The sequence below is a fragment of the Lissotriton vulgaris genome, chromosome 11, assembly GCF_964263255.1.
Source record: "Lissotriton vulgaris chromosome 11, aLisVul1.2, whole genome shotgun sequence".
Taxonomy (NCBI): Eukaryota; Metazoa; Chordata; class Amphibia; order Caudata; family Salamandridae; genus Lissotriton; species Lissotriton vulgaris.
In genome coordinates this window covers 478,796,707-478,818,655 of record NC_141699.1, presented here as the reverse complement: position 1 = coordinate 478,818,655, position 21,949 = coordinate 478,796,707, and positions in this window count along the sequence as shown.

Below are 21,949 nucleotides of genomic sequence, written 5' to 3'. Positions count from 1 at the left end.
TTTTCCCTACTACTGTACCTGTGTGAATGACTGCGTAGGTGTGTGAGTATATGTATGAGTACCTGTATGGGTGTCTTTGTGACCCATACATTAACTTATAAATACACATATTTCATATTTATGTAATTTTACAAGTATATTTTTTTACATATTAAAATACAATTTAAACCAAACAATTAACAAACAAACATAACGTAACTAACTTAAATATTTACAATAAACTTGAACTTTTACAAAAAAAATAGCACCATTGGAAAAGAAGAGATGATTACTAGAAATGTAGAAGAAGAAATAGATGAAGCGGTACAAGGAAGGTGTAGACATGCTCCTGTGTATAAATGGCAGTGCAGTAGTATTTTTATTAATTGCCAGGTTTAAATTGACACAGTAGGAGCCCACCCAAGTACCTGCAGTGTTGCAGTCTATTTACTTTAACTTTGCAAATATTGGGACGAGTAAATACTGGTATCATTATCATGTTGAGCTTAAATACATGTTTGGAAGTTTATAAACACAAACTTGGTTTCTAATCATGTGTTGTGCAAAATATCCCTCGGATCACTTGCATTACTTTCTGAGAGAAGCAAACTCTAACATTAAAGGTATCATCCTTTGAGCTTCTGAAAGGGCTTACAGGTACAGTTGGGAATATTCCTTTAGATGTGAAACACTATATTGAAAGTGTGGGTGTAGTGACAAATTTGGAAGAGCCACTTGTTATGCTAGTGAATGGTGTCCCCACAAAAAACATCAAAATCCAGCAGAAACTAGTGGATGTAAAAAGTTCAAGAAAGCTACATTATATCGCAAACACTATAATGTGTATTATAAAGATGTAGATGTTCTCTAACATGGAAGTTGTATTACGGAATAAATGTTGCCTACAGTAGACAGATTGAAAAAGTGGATAGAATTAGATCTGAAGAAATATATAAATGTTACAGTACCCGGCTACTACATTCAAAAGAGATTAGGGGTTGTCATTGAACTGTGTCATATGAAACAAGCTAAAGGAACTCCAATAAGTGTTTGGAGAAAAGGTTCCTCAAGTTGCTTCTTCTCAGAACTCTTTGCAAATAAAAGAAAAGTATAACATTGCTAGAAACACCTTTTTAAAAAACAACAGTACATTTAACAAACATTTCCCAAAACATCCTCCCAGTAGTAGTCACACAGTTTCCGACTAGCACTGAATTCCGACTTGCACTCCTCAGGGGTTAATTCATAATTATTGACAAGGACCTCCTTTATAGTAGGATATTTCAACCTCTTTCCATTCTCAAAGGCCAGTATGTTGTCGGTCCCATCACCACAAATATGACTTTAAAGGCACCTCTGCAATCTTCCTAAGGGGCCCTCTGTACCACTACAGCTACTTGTTATGCCAGAAATAATCTGCCTACATCAAAACCCTTTTTAAAGTTAGGCACCAGGTCTCTAAATAAATAAAATCTTTTTTCTGCAATGCAGCTTTTTGGCCTTCAAGTGCACCTCCTTAGCACTCCAGTCAACAAGACCCTTTTCTCTTTCTCTAATCCTCACCTTTTCTCTCCCTTGCACTGAGCTGGTCCAGCTGTGGCCTCAGGTCCCACTCAGCCTGTCTGTTGTTGCGATCCTCAAAAGGCTGGATTTGGGAGGAGTCAGTACTTCCTGCACCATATCCAAAAGAGATGTTTAGAGATCCCCTTTCTCCTCTGGAGACTTTGCCCAATCATTCTACACTCCTCTCCCTTCTATAGAAACCCACTACCCTTTCGGGCCCTCATTCTGAAGTCAACTACAATCAGGGTTCTCCCTTTTCAAGAATGCTGAAGTAGTCCTCTTCAAACTGTTCTTGTGGTGCAGATTGCATTCTGTGCATGTCCTCCCAGGCTCTAAGGGAAAATAAGTACTCACGCCTGAATGTGTAGGTGAGTAAATGGGTGTGTGAATGATTTTATGCTTGTGTGACTGAGTATTGCAGTCACTGTCTGGTTATATGAGTGGTGGGTACATAAGTGCTTTTGTGGGAGTGTAACCGATATGTAAGTGCCTGCCTGACTGTGTGAGTGTGTGCAAATTACATACTATGAAATTACATACTGTAAGCAAACACCCAAATCTAATTTCAAACACATTCTTTCATACTGGCTTAATAAAATTACCATAGTTTCAGAATACCATTTTCTCTTTCTCTTTCCTGATCACTGTATTTTTAATGAAGCTCCCTTCTATTTATCCTTCTAGTATAGTCTCTAAAAGGTACAGATTTTCTTTCAGCTTACATACAATATTTTATCTAAATATACTTTTTCATACTACAACCTAATTATTATACATGTAAAAGTTCATTGCTGTTCTCCCAGTTTTATTTCTCTCTCTGGTAACATTTGTTTTTGTTTCCAAATGTCCAGTCAGAACTCCTGGAAACGACCTACTCTCTCAGTAGTAAAGCAGGTAAAATGACTACCCCTCACCATGTACAGTGTATATGCTGCTTTGTTATAATCACAGCATTCCTTTCATCTTTTGTTTTTGTTATACCACTTCTAAATGGTCTGAATTTGTTTAACCCTTTCCATGCTTCCTGCAAAGAAGCCCAACTTGTGGGTTTTTATCGCGACTCGTTGAATCCTCCGAGACCACCCAGATCACCCCCCCATCTAACTTTGCAACAAGGTTCGCAAATTTACATGTTCGGCCGTGCAGAGCCCCACGATGCCTCTGCAGAACTTGTGAGTGGTAAACAAAAATGTTGGGGCATTTTACTGCCCACTAAACATGCTTTCACCTCATTTATAACATACCCATAGAGCCCTGACCCCTTAATCTGTTTTACATGCTTTTTTCAGCCCCGTTGACCATTTCCTGATACATCAAATGGTGGCTGCAACTTTTCTCACAGGTTTCAGCCAGTCAATCAAGACCCGGCTGTGGAGCAGCGGAACCACTGTTGGTGGGCCCACGGCCCATATACAGAAATTTAGATTTTGGTTAATAGCTCTAAAACTCCTTAACAGACTTTTTTGTAAAATTTCATGAAAATTCATCAACCTGCTCCAAAGATATAGGCAAGTTAAAAAGAAATCCTATGGAAACATAGTCCTACCTACTGGCAACCGCCAGTAGGTGATATATATATATATATTCTACGCGTTTTGGGATCTCTCCCTTGGTCACAAGTGTGCGTGAGTACTTTACAACCAAACTTAAATTAACACGTGATTTTTCACAACATAAAAAGTGAAAAAAGACTGTCATCAGAAATGAAGGTTTAAATATCATACAATACTTTTCAAGAATACCGTTACTGTAATAAATAAATGTGGTACAATTACAATGCTTAAATAATATTCTGCCACTTAGACTTGCAAAAAAGAAATACATAAAGCATAAGCTTTATCGTAGGTACAAGACACTGTGTGCACTTGCAACACAGTAACTAAATGTGAATAGGTAAAACATACAGATACATGACATAAAAGCTGTTGAATAAAATTTTATTGAAGCACCTCATTTGTAACACTGCTGTCATTCAAATGCAACTTTATCAATACTCCTACTTGACACGCAAGCGAACATTAAGCATAACAATGAAGCCCCAGTGGGCACCAAAGTAACAGCAACGTGATCGACTCGTGAAAATTTTTGCATGGCAATCAATGGAAAAAATATAATAATGTTGAAGGCTAATAATGAATAAAACCTTCAGTTACAGTTTATGATCTCACAGGAATTACGCCCATGTGGGCTAATGGAAAGAAAAGATAGATGCTTTTGCTCCTTAACAGTTCTTCGTCCATAGACATCTGTAACAAACAAAACAAAAAAAATATGATTAAAAAATACAACTTAATATATTTCACAATGACAATTGCAATAAAATGCACAAAAACGGATAAGGCAGATACAAATATCTAAAAAACCAACTCCCTAAACTAGGGGCTAGTTTTTCTTATTTCCTCATACTAAACCTTTTAACTGGAACAGACTTGTGGCTAGCAGTAAAAAACTATGAACATAATTCTAATTACTCTGTCATCTAACCTAGATGGACTGCCAACTCTTCATCACAATTATGACCTGTAGGTATAAGAGTCCTATACTGAAAAATTAATTTGGACTCCAATCTTCGTAGTTCTTTCATCCTGTTTCCTCCTCTTTCATTAAGCTTAATAGTGTCAAGCACAACAAAACTCAAGAGATTGGTATTTTGATTATGAAAGCTTTGGAAATGACGTGCAATCGGGTATTGTTTATTCCCATTCTTTATTGCACGTAAATGTTCAAGTATACACATTTTTGCTTTCTTAATCGTGCTGCCTATATAGGCTTTTTTACATGGGGAAAAAAGGGCATAAACAGCGTATTCTGTATTGCATGATGTATGTTTGGTGATCACATAGGGTTTACATTCCATTGATAATTTACACTCTTTTACATTCCTACTGTTTTTGCGCTTTGCAATTTTGACAAGTATAAAATCCTTGTACTCCTGATATTTTAGATACAATAGGTTCTACTGAATTGTAGAGTGTATCTTTAAGAGATTTGGCTCTTTTATAAGTGATCTGTGGATGAGTTCCTACGCTGTTAGCCAGATCTTTATCAGTACATAATGTGAGAGAATTCTGCAACAAACCTGAAGCCTAAATATGCAGCAACAATTCTTACAACAAGGCACCTTTCCAGTCACTTCTAATGCATGCTGCCCTGGGTACATATAACAAAGCACTACCTCACTTCACACCACCATCCATCTTAGAACTCTTGGTTTCTTTTTCTAGTGTCTCGCTCTTCCGTTAGTTAGGAAAACGCGTGACCTGCTACTGTGTAAAAAGTCTAAGAGGTCGGCCTGGGCTATGAACAGACGATTGGTTCTAACTTAGGAGACTCAAAGTAACATCTGTCTTTCTTGTAGGATGAGCATATTCTTGCAGGCGCCGTGCCCGTACTCCCGTGCCCTGGAACGAAAGGGAGGCACCTTCACGGACCTACCCCGGGAATAGTTTGAGCTGAGTTTCTAATCTATAAATTGTGCCTTATATGGGTATTCCTGTTGGCTTCACAAGAAGTGGTACTTTTCCATGTACGGGGTTTTTCATGAGGTATGCTAAAAGTATATATGCACTGTTTTGAATGCGATCCAGCAGTTTCCTCTGCACACCTTTGAGGGTGAGGACGAGAGAGAGGCTCCCCTATATAGGGCGCTTTTGCAAAATGAACGATTGAACCTTCTCCATTGCGACTGACTTAATAGTGGTAAATAAGGTATATGGGCTATTGGTAAGTATAGCTCTATGATATAATATTTCGGTACTTCAGTTGGCGACTCCGCCGGGACTCCGCGATAGGGCCGTCCCCTCCTGTAAACAGGAGTAGAGGGACAGGGAGGGGTTCTGGTCGAGTGGGTGGATTGAAAAAGGATCCTAATTGAGAAACCAGTTTGTGGTAGAAAAGGAAATTCCACTTTCGAGCCCATTGACCTTCCTAGCTGCTAAATAACCCTTTACCGGAGTCATCGGGCTTAACCCGGAACAGCTGACCGTGTTGGTCTATAAATGAGTCGGCAGTGGAGAACACTCAATCAGACCTGAGTGCACCAGGTGAGTGAATTGTACTGCTTATCTTTTGACGTCTTTGGAACCAACACTTTGGAGAAGTGGCTTTACGAAACAGTTAACTGTATTTGGAATTTGGTGGTTAGCGAACCACAGGGAATCTGGGGGTCTGACATGGCAGTGAAGTGACTGCATGGGTGGATGCCGCACAGACTTGTTTGGTGATTATTTCAGACAACATTGGACGCCTCAGTGTTGCACAAGGGGTGCTCATTCGGCCGGATCCTCTTCGGAAAAGCCCTAGGAGCAACTGGGTAAGCTTGGGGTCTGGAGCTACGCGCCCAGTCGCCCGGCCCAACCAGCACAGGACTATGGGATTGTTGGTAAGAGGGTTCGTGGTTCGCCTGTCTGATGATCTCAGGGCAGTCCTTGGACTGTCTCTTATGTGAATCTCTGTGGTCTGGAACACGGCGTGATCAATTCCCCGAACAGGAGTCGACGGGCTCTGTTCGATTTGGAACACATGTCATTTTGTATTTTGGAAATCGTTGCCTTGTATTACGAACCGTGACCGAATTGCCTCTATTGATTGAAATTTATGCACTCTATGTATAAATGGCAAGTGAGATTGTATGATTTAGGAGCGAAAAAGTATGTTATAAACGGATGCGTCTATGTGAGTAAGTCTAGTTGAAATATTATGAGTTATTGCATTTATAAACATGTCGTGTTTTAGTAAATTGTGTTTTGGATGTTGCCGTCGTCGGAGTGGACGGCTGGAAAAAAGACAGCCTGCTCCTCCGGAAGGCAGCCCCAGTTTTGATATGTATGTAAAACATGGTATCTCTCCCATTCTGTTTAATACACTTTGGAACAAGTATACCAAAGATAATTCGGAGCTGCAATGGTCTTTATTGGGGTCTTTTGATGAAAGAAAATTAATTGTTTACAAAACAAATTGTTTATGAAAAGGAGCCTTCAAACCATGTTTGATTCCTTGAACCTATGGTTAAAGAAGGCGAAACGGCGGCAAATAAGAGAAGAAAACTTGGGAAAAATTAAAGCGCGACAAACTGTTAGCCAAAAGGCGGTAGCATATGAAAAAGAAAAGGTAGAGAAAAATATTGAACAAATGGATACACAATTTCGATTACAAACCGATAAGAGTTATATGACACGGACTGAGGCAGAAGATGATATAGAGGAATTATTAGAAGCCCGTCCACCACCTCCATATGCCCCTCAAGGTTTATATCCTGCAGTACCAGTAGCTAGAATGGGGATGGCTGGAGCTCCATCTCCCACAGCGGCGCCCTCAGTCGCTACCGCACCGGTAGCCATGACCCCTCTGGCTCCGCTGTTTCCTCCTCCTACCCTTCGTCCAACTACCTCAGATTTGATTTCTTTACTACCCGGGCCAATTGATACTTCTCCCTTGCCCCAGGTAGTTTTAACACCCCTGGCCGCAGGACCGGCAGTCTCCCCTATGGGAATGGCTTCTGCTTCTGTAGATGTCACGCCATGATGCCCCGTGGGGGGTTTGGAAGGCCGACGAGCTTTTACTCAATCATCTTTAGGATATGAGGAAAGACGGGCAATTGTGAGTCAGGCATCCCGATGGATGCGGAATCCGATTTATACTTTAGAAGATATTTGGAGTACTATGAAAGACTATGAACCAGTTACGCAACAATTGGCCTTGGAACATATGGCAATTCGATTAATCTCCTTATGGGAACAATGTTTCGAGGAAGGGCTGGCTCCACAGATACTATGTGATATCAGTGATCGAGCCTTTAAGTTTGAATTGCAAGCCGAAGAAGTATTTCAGAATGTCGAGACATTGATACATTACCGAATGCATAGGAAATGTCCAGACTGGGGGGGCACAACATCCTATGAGAGAAGTGCACCCCCTCTTCCATCCAGAGATTCCCAAAGTAAGAGATGGTGGTGGAACAGTGACCAGAAATCGTGTAGAGACACGTTTCCAAGAGCAGTGGGTTTATACCCCTTGGAAGCGAAGTGAGGTTCTTACATTAAAAGCCCAACTTCCTGACCCACGTAAACATCCTATAGCCTATTATAAAGAATTACCTGAAGCTGCAAACTCGGCCGTCATGATTTGAGCTGATATTGAGCCATTTTTCGGCCTCTTGATCCCAGTAGATATATGGGGACAGGTACATGACTCAGATCATTCTGCAGAACTTGGAGGGACCTGGGATCAGATTGAAGTTTGGGATAAGGATCGGAAGCCGGGTGATAAACCTAAAGATGAGATCTTAGCTATACCCGCATATATTGTAACATACATGCAAACTCTTATTCCTCCACGGAAAGTGGATTGGGATAAATTAACGGCTTGTAAACAGAAAAAGGATGAAAGTGTGTCTGATTTCTTTACCCGGTTTGAGAAGGTATTTATTGATTTTAGTGGACACGACTTGTCCACGAAGGGGGGGCATATGAATATTTGTGAACAGATTTGTCACTAATTTGTTGCCTGAAATAATGACACGGTTACAGGCTGCTGAAAGCACATGGACCACTTCGACCCCTTCAGTTATTGTCAGCATGGACCAATATTATGAACATCAGGAGAATGAGAGCAAGGATAAGTCTGAGAAAAAAGTTAAAGAGTTAAAAACCTGAGTGCTGCTGCAACAGGTTAGTAGAGGACAAAATGCTGGAAGGGGAGGAAGAGGTTCATTTCCAAGAAGGGCAATGAGTGGAAGAGGAGGAGGAGCGGGTCCGGTTCCTGATATAGGGATAAATCAGTGTTCCAATTGTAGGCAGGAGGGACACTGGCGAGCTCAGTGTCCATTGCTATATGGAAGAGGTGCTTTTAACAGAGGAAGAGGAAGAGGGCGAGGTGGTACTGATCGGACTAGTATGAGACACTGGGACATGTCTGGTGGTGAGTCCGGAAGGAATTATTTTGATGATCCTCAAGGGAGGCAATGTTTTAATAAAGATTATGTGGGGGGATGGATTTGATGGGAATGGTAACGCATTTGATAGCCATGGACAGAGCAGGGGCCACATATTAGTACCAGTTGACCAACAGGGGCCTTATGTACAGGGGCAATTGTTGGGGACATCTGAGAAGTTTATGGTGGATACTGGAGCAATGAATAGTTCTGTTGCTCATTCACTGGTCCCAGGGGCTGCTCTGTCTGGGCAAAATAACGTATCAGTGGGTTTCTCAGGAATCCCAGTAGTGAGCCCCATTTCTAAGCCATTTCCATTTACTATCGGCCCAGTTACTGTAGACTCTCCATTTTTGCTTACTTCCAGCTGTGGCGAGAATCTGTTAGGATTGGATATACTGAAGAAATTGCATGCTCGCATTTACTGTTCCTCTGACGGTGTTTATTTAACAATGCAGCCTCCTACTAAAAGCACGTCTCAATGTTTTTCCAAAAAAGAACATCTTCCCCCTGAATGTTCAAAAATCCCCCAGAGCCCCCTGGTAACGGGGGACACAGACGTGGGATTGTAAAAAAAATACCCCCGGTATCAATTACCTTAAAAACGAATGCACATTTGCCACGTATCCCACAATATCGAATTTCGCCAGAGGGCGAACAGGCCTTATTACAGATTATTTGTGACTTGATTAAGAAAGGAGTGGTAGAGGAAACAGCTGCTAATGTTTGTAATAGTCCCATTTTACCGATTTTGAAAAAGCCCCCGCTGGATGGTGACCCTGATTATAGAAAATACGTATCGATTTGTGATTGATTTAAGAGAAGTTAATAAAATAGTAGTTCCCCAATATCCTGTGGTTCCAGATATCACTGCAATTCTTACTATGATTCCCCCTACTGCCCAGTATTTCTCAGTGATAGATTTGAAGAATGCTTTCTTTAGCATTCCGATCCACCCTGACAGCCGTCATATTTTCGGATTCTCGTTATCTGGCCGCAGCTTCAGATTTTGTCGTGCTCCTCAAGGCTATACTGAAAGTCCTAGTATTTATAGCCAAGCATTGAAAGCAGTACTAGATGAATTAGTCCTACCCCCTGGTAATGTTCTCATCCAGTATGTAGATGAAATATTGGTGGCGTCAGACACGGCAGAAGGTTGTAGAGAAGCCACTGTCAAATTATTGACTCATTAAGCGGCTAATGGTAACAAGGTATCCTTATCCAAATTTCAGTATTGTCAACAGGAAGTGACCTATCTTGGTTATTTACTGTCAAAGGCAGGGAGAAGACTAATACCTGAACGAATAGCTGTTATTTCTAACATGTCTGTGCCCCGTACTCAACGTGATGTTTGTGCTTTTCTTGGCATATCCTCTTACTGTCGCCAATGGATTCCTAATTTTTTTCTTTTCGCTAAACCCTTGTTGCATTTGACTACCAAAGATGTGCATGAAACCTTGCCCTGGACGGATGGATGTCAGGATGCTTTTGATTCTTTGAAATCTGCTCTTTGCTCTGCACCCATCTTGGGTACTCCGGATTACCGAAAGCCTTTTGTACTCTACGTACATGAGGTGGACGGTTGTTCACTTTCAGTGCTAACACAGGGTTTTGGCGGAAAGCAACGACCTTGTGCATATTTTTCGGCAGTATTGGATAATGTTGCCAGAGCCCTTCCTAGCTGTCTAAGGGCTACTGCTGCTGTGGCGGTGGCCATTCGACAGTCCGAGGGGATTGTTTTGAATACTGACCTCACAGTCATGGTACCTCATGCTGTGGGTATATTATTGAATCGAACAGAAAACCAGCACCTTACGAGTGCGCGAGTGACCGACTATGAATTAACCTCATTTGCACCCCACATTACTATTAAACGATGTGCCACTCTGAACCCAGCCATGTTACTAACCCTCCCTTCGAGTGATCAAAAGGACGATGTTCATGATTGTGTATTTCGAACTGAAGAAGAAACGAAGGGACAAGTAGACTTCACCAACACCCCTTTATCTGAACCCCAAGGGGAGTTGTATGTGGATGGCTCCTGTTTTAAATTACCAGATGGCACGACAACAGCTGCATATGCTATAACGAACCTCAGAACTATAGTGGAGACCTCTCGGGTTTCCTATCACTCAGCGCAAGCAGCTGAACTAATAGCGTTGTTAAGAGCATGTGAACTGAGTGAAGGTTTAAGAGTAAATATTTTTACAGACAGCCAGTACGCCTTTGACGTAGCCCATAGTTTTGGGCAGCTGTGGAAAGAACGATGATTTCTTACCTCCCATGGTCAGAGGATACAACATGGCCCTTTGATTGAAAGACTGTTGAATGCCTTAACCTTACCAGAGAAGGTGGCCATTATCAACAAGAAAGTTATTGATACCACAGGGGAGGGAAATGCCTTTGCCGATCAGGTAGCAAAAGACACAGCACAAACTAAAATGTCTAGTATGTTCCCTAGTGTTTCAGCAAGGTGGGTGGCGGAGACAACAGTGTTTGATAACACTATTGAAAGTGTTAGAGAACTACAGAAAGAAGCTACTCCTGATTAAATAAAACAATGGGAACAGGAAATAGGGAAGTTGGATAAGAACAATTGTTGGATTGATTTGACCGAAAAACAGCGATGGCTATTGCCTAATGCACTGGTATATGCAGTAGTTGTGATGGCCCATGGTCCCGCTCACATTGGTGCAAAAGGCATTTGTGCATTACTAGATCCTGTGTGGAATAACCCAAATATTTCAAAAACTGCTACTCATGTGGTCAAATACTGCATGATCTGTTTACAGTATAATCCTGGAGGGAGGGAGACAGTCCTCAGTGGGAATTTTGCGCCTCCTACTTTACCTTCTGAAGTAATACAAATGGATTATATTCAACTCGAAAGGGTGAACACCCTCAAATACGTGTTAGTGGTGGTATGTGCTTTTAGTAAATGGGTTAAAGCATATCCTACCAAAGATAACACCGCAATTACCACAGCAAAAGCCCTAATCGAAGAGTTCCTGCCCCGGTTCGGTTTGCCTAGAGTCATTTGGACGGACAACGGGGTACACTTTAATTCAGACCTTGTCAAATATATTTGTGATGGTTTACAGATAAAACAGAAATTTCATGCAGCACGACATCCGCAGTCTGCAGGACTGGTTGAGAAATATATTGGTACTCTGAAGTTAAAGATGGCAAAGATTCAAGAAAGCACGGGCTTGAGCTGGCCTGATGCTTTGCCCCTAGCATTAATATCATTAAGAGTGACCCCTCATTCACGAATAGGGCTGTCACCTTATGATCTTTGGTCGACCAGCTAATGTGTGGGGTGTCCCGAGACCTAGGTCCTTCCGTGATATTGATTACCCTATGATGACAAATTATCTGTACGCGTTAACTAAAGATTTACGTTCCTTTCATCAACAGGTATCAGCTGTACTGCAGCCGCTGCCGGAGGGTCTCGGAAACCATTTGGAGCCAGGGCAGTGGGTCCTAGTCCAAAATTACCTGCGGAAATCGAGTTTGGAACCAAGGTGGAGCAGTCCCTACCAGATTCTTTTGGCAACAAGGACAGCAGTGAAAGTGGATGGGAAGGAACACTGGATTCACGTCTCCCACATAAAAAAATTGCCCCTTCTGTTCCTGTTTGACCAGCAAAACCGAGATGGAGTTCTAACGCAAGAAGGAGAGCGGAGGTTGAGTTGTGTGCCTTTCTCAGATCCCCTTAAAGTCAGGCAAGAGGAAGGATTGTTGGCACCACAAGGGAATAAATCAGCCGCAGTTTCTGAATCTTTGGATAAGGCTGATTCCTCGGAGGCTTCTGAGGGCTTTGTTGCACCGAATGTCCCTGCTGCTGTGCCGTTTCAAGACCAGGAACAACCTGGCCATCTTCGATACAACTTATGGCCCCGAAAATAACGCGGTACCCCAGTTTCTGATTCTAGGAGATAGGGAAAGACATGAGCTGTAGGGTTGAAGTTAGCTCCTTACTGGGGTACTGAGCGAGACACTGGACTGAACCCGTTGAGAGCCTGGAACTGTTACATTGCTCCGTTCAGAAAAAAAGACTGTGTTGAGGGCCTAAGTTGCAACAGTGAAGTCAAAGTTTGAAATTGTTCTTTTTGATGAACGATGGGAGCCTGCCTGTGAGGCTTTATACGGACACAAGAAGAAGAAACCCTCTGGCAGTTGGCTTGCACCTTTTCCGAGTTTAGTTAGGACTTTTAGTTAGGATGTATCCTTTGCCCGGTTTGCCCCTGAAGATGAACGACCCCTTGCTCCTCGACCTTTCCTTGAAAATATCCCCATGTTTTCCGGTTGGGCTATCAGAGTGAAGATAGCCTTTGTAATAACTATTGCAGTGATCATGATAATATTGATGAGTGTGTTTGTATATTTAGAATTTCAATATCCTATGCATAAGGTGTTAGGTACTACAACAGTTCCGCCTGAACATTTCTTTTATACTTTGCCTCCCCATAAGGAAAGACATCGAGGAACCTATGCTAAAAATGTGTTTATTGAAATGCTGCATCAAGCTCATAATACCACAAATAAAACAAACTATTGGGTATGTGGTGAGGTTCCGTGACGATTTGAACCCGTGTTTTCAATATTGTCAGAAATACATAATATTGGTATCAGCGAACCGCAAATGATCCATTTAGCATATCCTGGTGTTTTCGCTACGCTACGAGCAAGAGCACTCCTTTTATAAACACATTACTGATCTACCCACGGCATCCATCTTAGATCATGGCGGCCATTTTGTGTTTCTTGCCCTCACATACGCAATAACCTCTGATCACTTCATTTCGATTAAGGACACGTAGCCTTAGCCGGAGATTCACCTCTCTCATGACACGTGCACCTTAAACCAGATCACGCTGTAGCTACATGACTCGACAAAGGCTGCCTCCTCTGCCCGAGGCCAGCCCACCTGAACTGGTTCTCGTGTCCATTGTCCCGATCATGATTAGGCGGCCGAAGCCGGTAGCCTTGCCCATTTACGACCCACAAACATCTCTTATCCCGCTTTTCTATCTTCCACACCTGGCTCCGTTTCTTTCTTTCTGAATCTTTATTAGGGGGAGGTAACGAAATTTACGATGAGGCGGTCCGGCTCTTGAATGCAATATTGACAAGGGATTGTGATGAACTAGTGGGAACCCCTCTTAGTAGATGTCTTGTAACAGATTTTATCAACAGTTCCTGTGTACGCCAAATATTTATTGTTTGTAACACAAAGGTTTTGGGAATGTACCAACATGTAAAGAATTCGCCTGAAGGCCAAAAACTAGTATATAAGGAGCAACCCTCTTTGTACAAATCGAACAGGCTCCTAGTTACTGCCCATGCGTAGTTTCTGTGACTTCTGTGTCCCTGCAGTAATAAACCTTTGGTCTTTGACGCCACCATCGAGAAGCCCGTGTTTCTGTTCATTTGCGCACCAAGGCAGGTGGAACTCCGGGGTCTTTGGGTGTTGTTCCCTGACACCTCTGGACGGAACCAAAAAGTCCAGAACTCCAATTGGCGCCCAACGTGGGGCGACGTCATTCGGTACCGGTCCAAAAGCCTGAAGAGTTCGAGGAGCTTCGTGTGAAGATTCCTGAGGGAGGCGCCCCACTTCATCGATCCCGGCATATCGCAAAAGTGGCCCGAAGTTCTCTTCCACGAGGGTTCCCGTTCAGGACGGCTGCAGTGGGCCGTTGCCTTGACCGTTGCCCTGTCTTGGACCCGAGGTGCAGCCCTTAGTACAGCGAAACGTGACGGGTTTCTCCTTGGTGACGTCTTCAGTGCCTCAGTTAAGTATTTAGTGGTTGCTAGTTGGTTATTTTGTGAGGGTTGTTAAAATCCTTTTCGGTTCTTGGTTTGGTTTGGTCTTGAAAGATTATCACTGGTTGGTCACGATAATCTATTTGGTTCAGTTTGGGTATCGATACATTAGTTCGTTTTGGTAGGCCTAAGTTCTTGGTTCAAGTGCACATAATTGTTTTGTGTTTTGTTTGTTTTGTGTTCCGGACTGAAAAATGGTAAGTCGGAGAAATTGTATGTTGTCGTGCTTCAGTTGCAACAGTGACTCACGATTGGAGGACTCATGTCTGGTTCCTCCGATTAGGACTCCCCTATATGACTTATATTGTAAACATGGTGTGGGTCCTATATCGTATAATGAGGTGTGGGTCCGCTACACCAAGAAAGACGGTGTCCTTAGTTGGCCACTGCATGGTAGTTTTGAACCCGAAATTCTTGATAATTTAGAAGCGAAATTGTTTAGGAAGAAAGCCCGGCCGGCAATGTTTGATTCTTTCCGTTACTGGCGAAAAGAATCCAAACAAAGAGAAATTAAGAAATTTAAGAAAGAACAGAAAGAGAAAGAAGAGTTGACTCTAGAGCAAGCAACTAAACAGCTGCAAGATAACGAGTGTGAGAAGGCTATAGAGGTGGCCATTAGAGAGCATAATTTAGCGATCGACAAGTGCTACCCTGCCTTGCCATCGAAAACGGCTAAGATACTAGAGGATTCGGAAAACGATCCTCTGTTGTCTTATCTGTTACGGTCACCTCCACCGTATGCACAAGGTGCTACGGCTCCACTTGTACCGAACGTTCAATTGCCGGTTGCTGGACAACCTGGTATTGCTGCCCCTCAGAATGTAGTTCCTGTACCTCCTGTAGCTAATGTGAATGTTCCTACGGCTCCTCCTCTTCCTGGATTGCCGACTTCTATACCTGTATCTGTCTCGCTTACACCTACTGCTTCACAAACAATTTTTCTCGATACTCCTACTGCCTCGCTATCTGTTCCTACCTCTACTGTGTTTTCCACGTCTGCGAGTGTGTTGACTCCACTTTCTGTTCGTCGAAGAATCACTGATTCTGTGTCTAATATGCTGTCTCCTTTCTATAAAACTTTAATTAAGACTCCTACTTCCGACTCTGTTCAGAGACGTAGCCAACATCCAAGCATTGAGGAACGGGGAATTTTAGATTCCACGGCTCTCAGATGGATTTCGAAGAGTAGAAGATATAGTACGAAAGATGTATTAGATACATTTATGCAGTGGAAGGAACCAACGCAACGGTACGTCTTTGATGAGATGTGCTCGTTATTACGTGAGGAAATAGAAGAAGATGACATTGAATCGAATTTAGAAGACTTAATTAAGGTTCAGAAAGAGTTTGCTGCTGGTATGATAGTAGGTGAAAATATAGAGGAAGCAATGGAACTGATCTTAAGTTTTAGGAATGATCCATCTCTTCGTTCACCGAGGGATTTAGAGAAAGGTAAAACGAAACTGAGTCGCCAATATCCAATGAGGGAGGTTCCCCCGATTTGGCGTGAAGCTGTGCAAGCTGATGCTGTTGCTGGTATTGTGGCCGCTCCAGCACAGTTCCAAAGAGTGTGGATACACATTCTGTGGAAGCGAGCTGAAGTACTAGCAGTGAAACAGGCCTTACCAGATCCGCATAAGAATCCTGCTGGATATTACAAGGAATTAACACAGACGGTTGAAGCTTGTATAATGAACTTAGCAGACATTGATATGTTATTTGGGAATGTAGTTCCACAACCAGTCTGGGCTAAAATTCGTAGGGAAGATCATCAAGTAGCCTTAGGTGGTGATTGGGCAGCTATCACTGCAGCGGATGGTCAGCAAATAGGTGGTGCCAAACCTGAACCCCTAATTGCTAATCTTCCGGGTAGGATAATTGACTTAATGAAGACTCTGATGCCCGCATTGCGTGTTAATTGGGACAAGTTATCCGCATGCAAGCAGAAGAGAGACGAAAGTGTCTCCGACTTCTTCACGAGGTTCGAAGACACTTTTGTAGATCATAGTGGTCAGGATATGAGCACAGAAGGAGGACAGAGACTATTTGTCGATAAATTTGTGCATAATTTGTTACCTGAATTATGCAATAAATTAAAGGATTCAGAGAGTGCGTGGGCTGTTTCTACAACTGCGCAAATACTTGCAACTGCGCAGTATTACGAAAATAGGGATAAAGAGGAAAAAGAGAAATCAGACAAGAAAACGAAAGATTTAAAGACTAAAGTTCTTTTGCAACAGGCGTATCCGCCTCGCACGAATCAATCTAATATGCAACAGGGTTCCTATCAGAGGACAGATTATAGTTCGCAATACCAGTGGAACCAGTGTGCGTATTGTAAGAAAGAGGGTCACTACAAGAATGAATGTCCGATCTTAGCACAAAACAATGCAGCAGCAGCTCAGAGAGGTCGTGGTGGTTTTGTGCAGAATTCTAGAGGTCGAGGGCGAGGTGCTATGCCTCCACAGACGAATGATCGTCCCTCCAATCACTTTGACCAGCGGAATGGACAGTCTGCCCAGCAGAATAGATCTCAGCAATATCTTGTTGAAGACTATTGTGAGGCGGATGAGGGATTTCAGCAAAATGGGTACTAGGACAGCCATGGACAGAGAGAGGGAGTAGTATCAGTTCCAGTAGATCAGAGTGGGCCTTATGTCGCAGTAGCAACATCAGGTGTAGTCGAACCGTTTCTGTTGGATACTGGTGCCGCAAAAAGTTCTATCATTCATGCGAAACTCCCTGGCGCACCTTTGTCTGGCTCAACAAATGTTTCTGTAGGTTTTTCAGGCGCCCCTGTTTACAACCCTATATCGGGTCCTTTGTCTATTTCTGTTGGACCGTGTCAATTGAAAGCACCTCTGATTTTGACGACGGGTTGTAATGAAAACCTGCTTGGTTTAGACTTGTTAAAACGACTGTATGCGACATTGTACTGTTCTCCGGAAGGGGTACAGCTTACATTGGGTAAAAGAATTACCTCTCCGATGTACTTGTCCATGGATGCACTTCCACCAGAGCTGCGTTCACTCCCTGATTCTCTTTGGGCGACTGGTCCTAATGATGTAGGCCTTTTAGAAATACCATCATATGTAGTAACTTTGAAAGCAAATGTGAAGTTACCAAGAATTCCTCGATACAAAATATCTAGTGAAGGTGAGCGTGCACTTTTACTGATTGTGCAAGACTTGATTAAGAAAGGTGTGGTCGAAGAAACTAGAGGAAATGTTTGTAACAGTCCTGTATTACCGATTTTGAAAAGAACTGATCCCACAAAGCCTCCAGTGTACAGGTTTGTCATCGACCTCAGAGAAGTTAATAAGATTGTGGTTCCACAGTTTCCTGTGGTTCCCGACATTACTGCCTTGTTAACATTGATTCCTGCTACAGCCACTTGGTTCTCAGTCATCGACTTGAAGAATGCCTTTTTCAGCATTCCGATAGCCGAGGAAAGCAGAGATATTTTTGGCTTCTGTCTAGGAGGTCGCAGTTTCAGATTTAAACGCGCTCCACAGGGCTACTGTGAGAGCCCATCTATTTATAGTCAAGCATTAAAAAGCCAGTTAGATTCCTTTGTCCTTCCTCCAGGTTCTGCCCTAGTACAATATGTAGATGATCTTCTAGTGGCTGCCGATGACAAGGAAACTTGCAAAGCAGCTACAGTTTCGTTATTACATCACTTGTCTAGTTTGAATCACAAGGTGTCACCTTCTAAGATGCAATACTGCTGCCAAGAAGTGACCTACCTAGGTCATCTCTTGTCAAAGGAGGGAAGGAAGTTGACCCCAGAGAGAATAAAAGCAATTACGCAAATGAGTGTTCCACGCACACAGAGAGAAGTACGTGCCTTTCTAGGTATTACCTCTTACTGTAGGCAGTGGATCCCAAATTTTTCTCTTCTAGCAAAACCATTGGTAGCCTTGACTAGGAAAAATGTTCCGAGTCCGGTGCCATGGTCTGATGAATGTCAAGAGAGTTTTACTGAATTACGAAAAGCATTGTGTTCAGCCCCTGTATTGGGTACACCCGATTACAGTAAGCCATTCACGCTCTATGTTCATGAGAGAGAAGGTTGCGCGTTGAGTGTTCTGACACAGAAGTTTGGTGATAAACAACGCCCTTGTGCGTATTTTTCATCAACATTAGATCCGGTAGCTAGAGCGTTGCCTAGTTGTTTGAGAGCTACAGCGGCAGCTGCAGCTTCCATTCGACAATCTGCTGGTTTAGTGATGAACACTATGCTAGTGGTCATGGTTCCTCATGCAGTGGACACACTCATGAACCGAACCAAGACACAACACCTTACCAGTGCGAGACTATCTGGTTACGAGCTGACATTACTAGCGAGTCATATTCAGATTAAAAGATGTAATGTATTGAATCCAGCAACACTGTTGCCGGCTAATCAAGAGTCGAGTGATTCCGAGCCACATGATTGTTGTTTTAAAACGGAGGAAGAGACAAAAGGGCGCATTGACTTGAGGGATACTCCATTATCAGATCCGGATGGTACGCTGTATGTGGACGGATCATGTTTTAAATTGGAAAATGGTGATGTGACTGCTGCTTACGCAGTAACGACTTTGAAAACGATTGTGGAGACTGCAAGAGTGAGTCAGAATTCTGCCCAAGCTGCAGAATTAATAGCTTTAACGAGAGCGTGTGTTTTAGCTAAGGGAAAGAGAGTGAATGTCTTTACAGATAGTCAGTATGCATTTGGCGTGGCCCACAGTTTTGGCCGTTTGTGGAGAGAAAGAGGTTTCATTACGTCCCATGGGACTAAGATTCAACATGGTCAGCTAGTTAACGACTTGTTGGAATCTCTAACCTTGCCGACTGAAGTTGCGATTGTTAAGTGCAGTGCTCATAAAGCAATCACGGATGATGTAGGTCGCGGGAATGCTTTTGCTGATGAGACCGCTAAACAGACAGCTAGAGACATGATGAGCAGAATGTATGTTGCAACGTCTGCAAGATGGATTGCTGAATCTGGAATGTGTGAGGATACTATGGAAAGTGTGAAAGAGATTCAGAAAGAAGCAACTGAGGAAGAGAAACGTGTATGGAGAGAGAGTACGGGCAAATTAGATTCGAATGGATGTTGGATTGATTTGACAGAACAGCAGCGTTGGATGTTGCCTGATGCGTATGTGCTTGCAGTGGTGACAATGGCGCATGGAGTAGCGCATATAAGTTCTAAAGGAATTTGTAAGATGTTGGCTCCAGTCTGGAAAAATGATGGAATCAGTAAGTGTGCAGAGAGAGTGGTGAAAAATTGTATGGTATGCCTGATGCATAATCCTGGCAAGGGAACTCCAACTCCAGCTGGTCATTTCGCTCCTCCTTCCTGTCCCTTTGAAGTGATTCAGTTAGACTTCATTCACATGGTTCGCTGTAATAATTTAAAATATGTCCTGGTGGTAGTCTGTGCTTTCTCCAGGTGGATCGAAGCATATCCACTAAAGGACAACACTGCCCTATCAACTGCCAAAATTCTTCTCAAAGAATATTTCCCTAGGTATGGAATGCCACGGATTGTATGGTCAGATAACGGAAGTGAGTTTATAGGGAAAGTTATGGAGAGTGTGTGTGCCGGCCTAGGGCTGAAACAAAAGTTCCACAGTGCGAACCATCCCCAGTCTGCTGGTTTAGTGGAGGGTTACAATGGCACCCTCAAGCTAAAGATAGCTAAAATACAAGCATCCACAGGTTTAGCCTGGCCAGACGCACTTCCTTTGGCTTTGTTATCAACGAGAGCAACTGTACATTCTAGAGTGGGGCTTAGCCCTTACGAAATAGTCTTTGGCCGCCCGGCAAATATCTGGAGTGTGCCAAGGCCTAAAGAATTCTGTTCCCTAGAATATCCTATGTTGATAGACTACCTTTACGACTTGACTGCTAAATTGAGTCTTATTCATCAACAGGTTTTCGATGCTTTACCAAAGCCTCCGGAGAGTCCAGGGCATCAGCTGAAACCAGGAGACCTCGTAGTCATCAGGAACTTCGCGAGGACGAAGAACCTTCAGCCGAGATTCGTCGGCCCCTTCCAAGTCCTTCTCGCAACGAGGACAGCAGTTCGTGTAGCTGGACGCAAGCACTGGGTGCACGCGTCCCATGTTAAGCGTGTCCCTTTGCCGCTTCCTTACGACGACTGGGTGAAGAAGGGAATTGGTTCCTCCGAATTTGAAAGCACTCCAAAGTTCATCCCTTTCAGCGATGCCGAATTGATCACTGACACTCCAAGCTCTGACTCTCCTCCTGAAAAGACTCCTTTGAACACTGAACATTTGTCTCCTGCATCAGAAGAAACTCTGCCATCTGCGATCTTGAACACTGCAACAACTACCAGTGAAACGCTATTTGCCGACCAGACAGTACCTGCGAAGCAGAGATATAATCTACGAAAACGTAATATGGACAAATAAAGCAGGCAACTGCATATTGTGATATTTTGAAAATTTGAACTTTTGCCTTCAGCCAGGAAGTTTGCTATTGTTTTGTTATTTTAAAATTGCCTTGCCGTCTGGGTAGCCGTAGGGTCGTGGCTGTGTGCCTAGTTGGATTTGCAGGGGTCTGACACAAGGTCGATCTTTCTGTTGGTTCTGGGAACTCCCAGGGCTGATAGAGGCATTTTCATCTACGTACACATCATCAGTGGTCGCGAGCGGATTGTAGAAGATGGAGCTTCCTGCGCTGCAACGAGAAAATGTGAATTACGTTCGCAGAAACAGACTTTACAGAATTCTTCATAGCAAATGCTTTTTGACGCAATGTGCCATTACATTTTTAATTGTTTTGATAACGTTGGTGGGTGGAATTGTCTTCAGTATAAATTTGATTTTTGTGCCAGTAACCACAGTACCTCCCCTTGATCCTGCTATTACTACTGTTTCCTCTATACACTCTTTTCACTCGTTTCCCGAACATGAGCAAGCCCGACGCTCAGAGTTCATTAACAACACTTTTGTACAGCTCTTGCACCAACACCAACTGGTAGTTAACACTACAGACTGCTGGGTGTGTGGCTTAATACCCCACACTATGGATAAAGGTATTCCCTATCTGGTTTTGCCTTTCAGCTACAATGGATCATTTCAGGCCCTTCAAACCATCTTTGCTTATGCCCTTGAGACCTATCCTCCACGCCCACCACGTTCCACTAAATATAACTCTGCTAACAAAGCTTTAGTCCAGGGAATTATTGACATGATCAAAGACGTCAATAATACTCCATCATACCCTAGAGACGAATTGCGAGTATATCTAAGTTGGAATACTTCGGAGTATCGCCTTAGTTTGGGAGAAAGCAAGCGTAAAAGCTCAACTCCAATCTGGGTCGTACCTCACCGGGGTCAAGTCTGTTTGCAAGGTAATGGGAGAAATCCAAGAGCCCAGCTAGGGAGGAGTGAGTGCGTTGAGACTTATGTGTTTCCGGCTAACTCTTCCCCTGCTTTCCTTACTGCTAGGGGTACCTACTTCATCTGTTGAGACCGGGCATATACATGGTTACCTGCCGACTTTTCAGGTTCATGCTATATTGCTCGATTGTTGCCTCCAACATACACTGCTTCATCTGATTACCACAGAACCAGAGTAGCGAGAGGTGTCTTCAGCAAGGAAGATACCGCTGGTCAGGAAGCTGGAGACTTC